At 39.3% G+C, this 10787-nt stretch overlaps 1 non-coding gene across 1 annotated transcript; it reads left to right on the forward strand.

Moving 5' to 3' along the window:
• The first annotated feature begins 1407 nt into the window (after nucleotides 1-1407).
• On the forward strand, nucleotides 1408-1514 carry LOC145625748 (small nucleolar RNA R71). Its single transcript, XR_014110654.1, has one exon. It is a non-coding gene; the product is annotated as a small nucleolar RNA R71 (small nucleolar RNA).
• Nucleotides 1515-10787: the final 9273 nt, after the last annotated feature.

Below are 10787 nucleotides of genomic sequence, written 5' to 3' on the forward strand. Positions count from 1 at the left end.
TTGAGAGGGACATCCTCTACCTTACCTTTAAGGAATTTGGTGGATCCATCGGCAAGTTGAAGAGTGACATTAGTGGGTACCAAACCACCTATACCAAGCTTCTCATAAACCAAAAAAGGCATCAAACTTACACTATCTCCTAAATCACATAGGGCATTTTCAAAGGAAATGTTCTTAATAGAGCAAGGAATAGAGAAACTTTCGGGATCTTTTAGTTTAGTGGGAGAGTGGTTTTTGATAATTGCAGTACAATTTTCGGTTAAGCTCACCGTGGTGGACTCACTCATGCCAACCATCTCATCCTCACTTGACTTAGACACCTCACATTGTTTTTCTTCTCTAACCTCCTCATTCTCACTCTCTTTTTGCAAGCTCATGGGTGGAGTTTCATCTATGCTAGTCCCACATCTAGTAATGATTTCCTTACAATGTTCTTCTTGACTAGGCAAAGAGGTGCTAGCATTGTTGCTTTTAAGTGCATTAACTAGTTGAGTTAATTGAGTTTCTAGCATCTTATTGTGGACTTGCACTTGCTTGATAGTCTCCTATAAGTCATTGGTTTTCTTGGTTTGAGCATTAACAAATTTTTCCATTGTTATTTCTAGGCTTGACTTAGGAGGGGGAGCTTGAAGTTGGAGAGGAGGTTGAGGGATAGGAGCAAGGGTAGGTTTATTTCCTCCATTAAAACCGGGTGGTTTGTTGTTGGACGAATATTGACCTCTTTGGTGATACCTATTGTCATTTTGTTGATTTACTTGGTTGTTTAACACATAGTTACCACTACCTTCGTTCCTATAATTTCCTTGATTATTTTTTTGAACATTCCTTTGGCCACTATATTGACCTTGACCATTTCCTTGGGTTTGGCCCCCTTTCCAACCAAAGTTTGGGTGATGTTTCCACCCCTCATTATAGGTGTTGAAATAAGGGTCATACCTAGGATTGGTTTGACCATTGTTAATTGCATTTACTTGTTCCATGGAAGTGGAAGGGGAGCATGAATCATTATACAAATAGCACTCCGAAGTAACATGATCATCACTTCCACAAGCATCACAAGACATCATTTGTATTAACATGTTATCATTTAATGAACTAGATGCATGTGAATTTTGACGCTGGGAAGGGGATAGAGAAGAGGATTGCAATTGATCAAACTTAGAAGATAAAGCATCTAATTTTGAATTAATCATGTTGATAGCATTTACCTCGTACTTTCCTCCTTTCTTGGAAGTGCTTCTCTCATTGGGGCTCCAATCGGTGTAGTTTTGAACTACATCCTCTATGATCTTTAGTGCCTCCGTGGGTGGCTTGTTCATGATAGGTCCTCCCGATGCTCCATCTAAGAGTATTCGGTCCGCTCTCAAAATACCTCTATAAAACCCATGGAGCAAGAGCCAATTCTCCATGCCATGGTGGGGGAATTGTTGTTGGTAGCTCTTGAATCTCTCCAAAGCAACATAGAGAGACTCATCGGGCTCTTGTTGAAAGTTCGAAATCTTGGACCTTAACTCCGCCGCTTTCCCAAGAGGAATGAACCTCCCAAGGAATGCCGAAGTCACCTCATTCCATGTGTTCAATGAGTTCGGAGGCAACCTATCAAGCCAATCACTTGCACTCCCCGTGAGAGAAAATTTGAACATACTTAGAAGGATGTACTCCGGAGTCACCTCATTAGCCTTCACGGTGCTACAATACCGTGTAAATTTCTTAAGATGTGCAATGGGATCCTCATGCTTGGCCCCGGAGAATTGATGCCCCTTGATCAAGGTGATAAGGGCGGACCTTATCTAAAAATTGTTTACCTCGGTGGTGGGAGTAACAATTCCACTCGCTTCTTGGTATGGTGGAGGGACACCAAACTCTCTCAAAGTTTTATTCGGTTGGGCCATGTCGAATTGGCGGATGGGTGGAGAAGTTGGAGAATTTGTCCTTGGTGATTCTAATGGAATGATGCCTCCACTAGATTCACTAGAACTAGAATGATTGGACTCAACCTCAACTTGCGGCTCACTTGAAGTAGCACCGCTAGCTATCGCCCTCTTTTCTCTTCGATTTTCCCTCACGAATTTTTCAAGCTCGAGGTTCAAAGGCACAAGAGGAAGTGTCCTATTGCTGCGTTTGTGCATAAACAAAGAAGACTAGATGGGAGATTAGTAGGTTAGTCAAAGAAAACAAAGAAAAATAAAGCTATTCAGATGAACTAGGCTCACATATCTCATAAGTAACTCAATGCTTAACGCCATTCCCTGGCAACGGTGCCATTTTGGTAAAGGAATGATCGGTCGTTGGACAATCATCCTAAAACCAAACAATATTTCTACCTAAACTAATCTAAGACAAGTCTAGGGTAAGTAAAGGATCGTAACCACAGGGAATGGGTAAGTACACCGATAGTATGAAACGATTGCAATCTAGTTCGGTCACAAATTGGGGGTTTTGATTAGATAACTACTATGGAGACAAACACTAGGGGAAGATGGGAATCGACACCAACCAAACAAACGGATCAAACCAATAGGCAAACATGAACACAAATTAGGTGATAGAGAGGGCACTCAACATTGCCTTCTTTCGAAGCCACAACACTAAGCATTCCTAAACTAAACTCAACTAACAAGATAGGCCAACCAAGTCTTAACAACGGGAAGTAGACTACTAACTCGGGTTTGTCTTTCGATCGGTCCGAGATAGTACTAAGGCACAAACAATTGGGATTTCTCACCCAATTGTTGAAACTAAGACTACTACATCATTCAAACAAGGAACTGTAGACACTCATTTGTGTCTCCCCAAAACCAAACCCGGTGATGAGTACCTTTCGCGTCGAATCATAATCGAATGAAGTGAAAGTGTGGAAAGTTTAGTGATGCGGATAGTTTTAATTTCTTTTATCTTCTCTTTGTTTTTGAAAACTTATTTTAAGAAAACAGCCAATCCAGTTTGGTTGGTCCATGATATGGGTCCAATAGTAGTGTATTTGGATGGGGCTTGACAAGAGCTTTCCAACGATATATTATAAGCCCAATTTCGATGAATATTGAGGAACTTATGGCCAATTTACTAAACTGGGCCCGGTTTGAGCCTTATATGCGGCCCAATGATCTAGGGGAGGGCCTAATATAGATTTATCATTCCTAATGCAATTAGGAATGGTTTTAGTCTTCTAGATTCTTCTAGAAGGTTCTTCTCATTCCTAATTCAATTAGCATTGATAAATTGACTTTTTTTTACTTTTCAGAGTTTTAATTAAAATCAAAGAACATATTTTGAGGAAAAATACGATTTTATCCTCCTGTACGGCAATTTCTATCTGATTTTAAGAAAACGCGTAAATTTCTGAATCAGCGCCAAGCGCCAGCTGTAGCGCCTGGCGCTACGCTTGGCGCCTGGCGCTACGCTTGGCGCCTGGCGCTAATGTTGGCGTATGGCGCCAATAGCTAGCGTTGGCGCTAATCAGATTTTATCTACGCCAGAAATCTGTTTTTGATATTTTATCTTTTTGGCTGATTTTCTTTATAAATAACGTCGTAAAAACTCCGTTTTGGGGGATTCATCCACATTCACCTACAATCATCGATTCTCTCTATTTTCACCAACACTCATCAAGATTCTCTTGATCTCTCTCTCTCTCTCTTTTTCTAAACTAGCTTCTCTCAAATATAAAAATTCCGCATTCATTAGATCTAGATACACCTAGCCATATTCGAAGTTGCCTTCGCCCTAGACGTGAAAGGTTTAATTTCTGAGGGTTTGGTCCCAAATCTCTCTTTCCATTATTTGATTTAATTGTTTGTTTATTATTTTCCTTGAATTTACTAATGCGTGTATTTTGTTATTAGAAAGAGGTACGAGGCATCAAAGTAAGTATTTTAATGGTTTTTATTGATGTTATGATATAGAGTTCATGCTTAGATTGTTATTTTGATTCCTAGTATCATGTCTAGGGTAACTTTAATATCAAGTATGATGCCTTTTATGTTCTTCCTAATATTTATGATTGTTAGTATCATGTTAGGGTTAAAGCTTTGATTTTTATTATTTAGTGACATGCTAGGTTTGTTATTAATTTTGTTAGTATCATGCCCAGGATCTTGCTATTATTATGCTTTAACATGATTATTATTATAATTTTATGATTATAATGTTATGATCATTATTATTATGATGATTATTATTATGTTGCTTGATATATATATTTTTATTGCTTGATCACGCCTTTTATGCATGTTTAAAGGGAATTTGCACTTGTAATCATGCTTAATAAGATAATTAATAATCTTGTTTAGGGTTAATTTGATTATAATTCAAGTGATCGCCAATAGTAGTTTTATTTGTGCATTATACTCAACCAACATAGATAAACAGGTTTAGGGTTAACCTATTGTGCATGTTAGTCAGAAAGCGCACATGAATACGATTAGAATAAAGTAGAGGCCTATTATTAGGGCATGTTCAATCTCTTTTAGGTTGGATTTGTACCTTCATCCCCGAACCCTATTTGGTTCAAGACCTTATAGAGTTGACGATCTCTTGGATCGTTAAGGGGTGTAACCTTCACCTCGTAAACGGTTTACAAGTTCCTAAAACTTGTTGGCGACTCTTTTGCTCTATCTTCTTTCCCTTTGGACGCCACCGTACTTTAGTGTATGATCACAGTGGGGTTCAAGCTAGGGGATTAACGCTTGAAATATTCCCCACAGGAACCGTAATCAAGAAGAATTTAGCATAATCATATAACAAAAGGCTCACAACTAAACTCCATCTCTCAATGCAAGCATAGAAGTGAATACATGAGCAATAAGTGGCCATCCAATTACACATGCAATTAACCAATTCTTTAATAATCAATCATCAACCCAAAATGAACATGCAAGCACAAACATCAATCAACCCATGGCTTGGTTAGGTCTTTACCCAACCCCTAGCTAATTAACTACTCACTAAACATGGTGAAGGACATCATAACAACAAGTTCTAATTCTAGCATTAAGTTAACAAGTTGAGAGAAGTAGTAGGAATGAGGTAGATTGGACATGCAACAACAATTAAATAAGATCAAGAGAGAAATTAATAATTCAAAGTAAATAAAAACTGAAATTAAAGAGTAAGAGATAGAGGAAAGAGATTACTTAAAATGCTTCAAAGTTGAGAAATTGTTGAATTCAAGAGAACAATCTTCAATTAATCTACTACAATGATTGAGTTTGAGAAGATCTAAGCTAATTAATGAGGGTTTAGAGAAACTAAGGGCCTTAGAAAACTAAAAGGAAAGAAGATCCCCAAAAACTGAAGTCAAGCGTCCTATTTATATGCCCCAAAATTGAAAGGAATGGTGTCCTTCGAACAAGTGTACTATTCCGTTAGTGGGTTCAGAATTATTGAAAGCTAATATATTCAGTGAGGTCAAGTGATCGGAATGCCTGGGTGGAGGCCGCTTCCGATCAGTAATATTAATGAATAATTAATATTACAGCTTAATCTTGACTGAACCCTTCGGGTCACACCCAATCATTTAACAAACCGAAACGACGAATTAATTCGGAAGGAATTAATGAGTCGACCGAGAAATATTTATTTAGACGTCGGAAATTCGAGCTTAGAGCGTCGAAACCGAGCATCGGAAGTCGAGTCGAAAAATAGTGAAAGACGAGACGAGAAATAGTAATAAATCAACAAAAGACCAAAATACCCCTAGCATCGAAATGCCCAAGCAAACCGAGTGCTAAGGGCGTATGGCCTAGCATGGTGGCTAGCATGCGCACCAAGCCGAGCCTAGGATGGCTGGTGCGTGCTAGCGCACCCATGCTAGCATCGCAAGGCTAGGCGCTGCCTAGTGCGTGCTAACATGCTAGGCGCAGCCTTGTGCGCGCAATAGCTAGCAAGCCATGCCACAACAAGCTGCAGTAGCTAACACGCTAGGCGCGCTAGCTCGCCATAGCTAGCAGTAGCATGGCTAGGCCATTGCTTGCTGCCTAGCAGCGCTGGCCAAGGCCAGCAGCAGCCCGCACAAGCATGCTGGGCCTGCTGGCCAGCAGCGCCTGGCAGCTCGCATGCGAGTGTTGGGCTGCTGGGCGTGGCTGCCACGGACAGCAGCACATGGCAGCCCACCTTGGCTGCCTTGGTGCCCAAGGGTGGGTGCCATGTGGCTAGTGTTCCTTGAGTGTGTGTGGAGTGAGGTGGCCGGTTATGGGAGAGGGAGTGGGGAGCAAGTTTGGTCCCCCCCTTCTCCAAGTGGTCCTCACCTAACCACTCACATGAGCTTGGCACTTGTTGATTTATTACTAGCTTGATTATTAATTTTATTTTAGCCTTAAAATAAAATGGAAAAATCATACTATCCCACATTGATGGGAGAGTAAATGATACTCCCATCATTTCCTATAAATACCCAAGTATGGGCATTGGGAATGTTGCTTGAGTAAGAGTTGAAAAAGGCATCAAAATTAGTGAAAACCTTTGAACTCAATATAATTACTCGGGTTTTATTGGTCGGGTCTTGCTAACCCCAAGACATTGGACCTAGTCGGTTTTGTTGGTGCGGGTAGACTTCGTTGGAGGTCTCCGTGTGAGCGGGACTTGAAGCTTTTAAGTAAGAGCTCATTTTGGAGCGAAGCACGCGTCAAAGGTAATTAGCTTATCTTAATCTTGTGATTAATATAATTATGTTTATGGTTTTATTTATTGCGAGTGCGGTCTTGTTTTTGGGTTTGTTTCCGCGGTGAGTCGGACTCACCAAACCCCAACAGCGGTATCGGAGCCTCGCTCGTTTATTTTTAAAATCATAATATTTTCAAGGTGTTTTTATGGCTTAATTTTTCTGGTTTTAAGTTGCTAATTAGATTAGTAACTCGTTTTTCGAATTTTTACCTCGTATTAGAGCTGTCTTCAACTCCCGAACCCAGATTTCGACCCAAAAATAGTGAATTTTGGGTGGAAAAGGCGTTCTGGAAATGGTTTTACCCTTTTAGGGCTCGGTTTTTAGCCAAAAAACGACCAGAAATGCATTTTTCGAGGGATTTTTCGTTTTGACGAAAAATTTTAAGTCTTTCTAACCTTGAAAATTGATTGCATATTTATGGTGGTTATGTATTTGGTTATTTCCTTTATTTATATGCAATTTTAGACCACTTTAAGCATGATTACTTGGTAGTAATTGGTGCTTGAAAGTTTGGTTTTATTTTTCACATAATTGCAAATTGATTGCATTAAGTGTGAAATTGTTATTCTTTGTTGCTTCCAAGTACTAAAGATTCAATCTTTATTTATGATAAGTGATTGAAACTTTGAGTTACTAAATTCCATGAATTTTGGTTAAACTTTGTTGATTTAATCATTTTTAGTTGATTGGAATCATAAAGTTTAAAACTTGTGATTGAAATTGGTTTATCTTCATATTGGAAGATATAATTTTTCATGAAGTCACAAGTATTAAAGTTGGAGTCTTTATTGAACTTATGTTCATTTTTCCAACTCCCTTTTATTTTGTCAAAATCTCAAGATTAATTTAAAGTGATTAAATTAATAGTGAGAATTTCCCTAGTTTATTTTATTACACCAAGTTAAACCAATTTTATTAAAGAATGGTTCTTGGAAATAAATTTGGTTAATTGCATTTGGATGAATTATTTAAGTTGGACTTGTTATTTTTCATTTTTCCTCAACACTGATTCTAAAATTAATTTAGAATTGATTTATAATGTCACACACAAAAATCGATAATTTTCGAAGCATTAGCACGCAACACGAGGCCTAAGAGCCCCGAGCTAGCTCTCGGCCAGCTGGGCTGCTCACGCAACCCAAATGTGGTTGCCGAGGCTGCTGGGCACTTCGTTCTTAGGTGCTTGGTGTTGTGCGTGTGTGTGTGCGAGGAAGGGCGTGGGCTGCTGCTCGCTGCCAGCAGCATAGCGCGCCAGCCAGCAGCATAATGTCGTGCGCGCTGTGTGTGCTGCTACGCTTGGCTGGGCTGGGCGTAGCGCATGCGAGCACAAGCAGCCCACATGCATGCTTGGTGTTGCGGGGGTGCGCATGGGCATACTACGTGCTTGTTGTACGGTACGTACAATCCCATAATTGGCACAATAACCCCGGGTTATTAAGGCGATGCTATTTTAAAGTTAATTTTAGCGTTGCTTAATATGTAAGTAAAGGTAATTTTTGGACTCCAAGTCTTAGTGCTAGGCACTTAGACATTTTGGAATACGTATTTTGCTTAAATTGTCGTTTTAATTATTTTAATTATTTTGTTTATTTAATTAAAATTTTTGGAGGCTAGGCCTCGGGTTATGAGCGACATTTGCAAAATTAATTTTGGCAAATATTTGGGTTCACCGACTTAATTAATTGGATTAGTTAAGTTGGATGCGGAATTTAGTGGGAGCGTCTCTAAGTTATTACCATAACCGGTTAAAACAACTTTGACTAGTTTAATTAGGCGTGTTAATTGGATTAACCACCTAGATTAGTTACTAGTTCTCGCGCGTTTTATGCATTGTTACTTGTTTATCGTTGTAAAATGCATGGGCCATTCACAAATAGTGAATGGATGAATGGAATGTAAATTCTCTCACAGGTTTTATGAAATGGCGACTTGTGGGGCTCGATTAGGATAGAAAATACGAACTGTGATCCGTGATGTATTTTTGTAAATCTAAATACGGTCTGCAAACCGTTGAGTATTTTTGTACCTTAATATTTAGATTAGTCCTAATCGTAGATACTAGCAATTGTAATATTTTGGTCAAGTCTTGAAGACGGGGTTCTTTGAAGACAAAGCCATGAAGTTGCAAATGAAGACCTTTTGAAGACTTGAAGATCTCAAGGGGTCATGCTAGTTGCAAAATGCATCTCAATTTATGTTTTCGATATATATTTATGTTTATATATATGAATTATATGTTAGATGCATGTTTAGGATTTCGAATGTTGAGATGATTAATTAAGTTCACTTAAATCAACCAACATAGAAACCCTAGGTCCCTAAAATATTGAGTAAAACTTGCCATTCCAAAACACACTTACCAACCGAACGAGGGTAGTGGTGGGCTACGCCAAAGCGAGGCATCACTACTTCTCCAAGGAACGTAAGGCATACCGGGTATGCAAGGTGGTTTTGGTTATACTCAAAGATATGAGTGATGGAGTCCTAACATGTCGTGGCAAAGTGAATAAATTGTTTAGAGAGCATTGGATGCGACGATTTATTCAACCAAGAGTGGCTTGGAGCCATTAGCAAAGCGTTGCTTACCTTAGGAGGTTGAGTGTTAAGACAAGCCAAAGCATGCTTAACCACTCTTTGTTTCTTTGGATCTTGGAATCGACTTATTCTCACCTAAAATGGGGACAATCTTTAATGTGTGAATAAGACGTTTTAAATAAGTTTGATTAAAATGCATGAATTCAATCTTATTTAAGTATAATGAATGGGTTTTCATTTCAAATTCTTTCAATTGTAGAATCATGTCTTCAAATAACTTAAACAACCAATTCTCGTTACGCTCAATTCTCGACAAGGAGAAGCTGAGTGGGCCAAATTTTCTTGATTGGCAAAGGAACTTGCGAATTGTTCTCATGCAAGAGCAAAAGGAATATGTCCTTGATGAGGAAATGCCCGAAGCTCCCAATGAGGAGGTGACTCAAGCTTCCCTAAATCGATGGCAAAGTGCCAATCGAGATGTCAAATGCATCATGTTGGCCACAATGTCTCCTGAGCTTCAAAAGACTTTCTTTGAAAAAGAGACGGCTTTTGAGATCATTTCTGAATTGCAGAATATGTTCCAAGAGCAGGCCCGAACTGAAAGGTTTGAAACCCACAGGTAGATCCTTGAGAGCAAGCTCAAGAAAAGAGAGTCAGTCAGCCCACATGTACTCAAAATGATTGGATTGTTTGAAAACATGGGAAGGCTTGATGCGGGGTATTCAACCGAGATGGCAATTGACATCATTCTCCACTCGCTGCACAAAGGCTATGATCAGTTCAAGATGAACTATAATATGCACAGCATGGAGAAAACCCTCACCGAGCTTCATGGTATGTTGAAGCAAGCTGAGCAAACGCTCAAGGATGAGGGAAAGCATGATATGCTCATGATTAAAAAGGGCAAGCCGTTCAAATTTTCGGGCAAGAAGAAGAAAGGCTTTAAGGGGAAAGGTAAGAAGAAAACTTTTCCGCCTGAGTCTAAAGCTACCAAGGATAAGAAGGTAGCGTCTTCTAAATCTGATTCCGAATGTTTCTACTGTAAGAAGAAGGGACATTTGAAGAGAGATTGCCTCAAGTTCAAGGAAGATAAGAAGAACGGAACCGTTGCTTCTGAATCAGGTATATTCGTTATAGACTTTAACTTCACTAGCTTAACATCATGGGTATTAGATACCGGATGTGGCTCACACCTTTGTTCCAATTCTCAGGGACTAAGGAACGCTAGAAGGCTAGAGAAGGGAGAGATTGAACTCCGGGTCGGCAATGGAGCCAGAATTGGTGTCGTATCCGTAGGAACTCTCAGTTTGTCTTTGCCCACCGGGCTAGTTTTGGAACTCGATAATGTTTATTATGTTCCTAACATTACCAAAAACATTATTTCAATTTCGGCGTTGGACGCCAAAGGTTTTGAATTTCGAGTAAAGGACAAAGAATGTTCGTTTTATCTCGATAATGTTTTATATGGTATTGCACATTCTAAAAATGGCCTTTATGTGCTTTCTTTAGACAAACAAGTTTATAATGTGAATAATGATACCAGAAGAGCTAAGACCATAGAGTCAAATCAGACTTACTTGTGGCATTGTCG

This window comes from Chenopodium album, chromosome 3 (assembly GCF_948465745.1).
Source record: "Chenopodium album chromosome 3, dcCheAlbu1.1, whole genome shotgun sequence".
In the NCBI taxonomy this organism is placed as follows: domain Eukaryota; kingdom Viridiplantae; phylum Streptophyta; class Magnoliopsida; order Caryophyllales; family Amaranthaceae; genus Chenopodium; species Chenopodium album.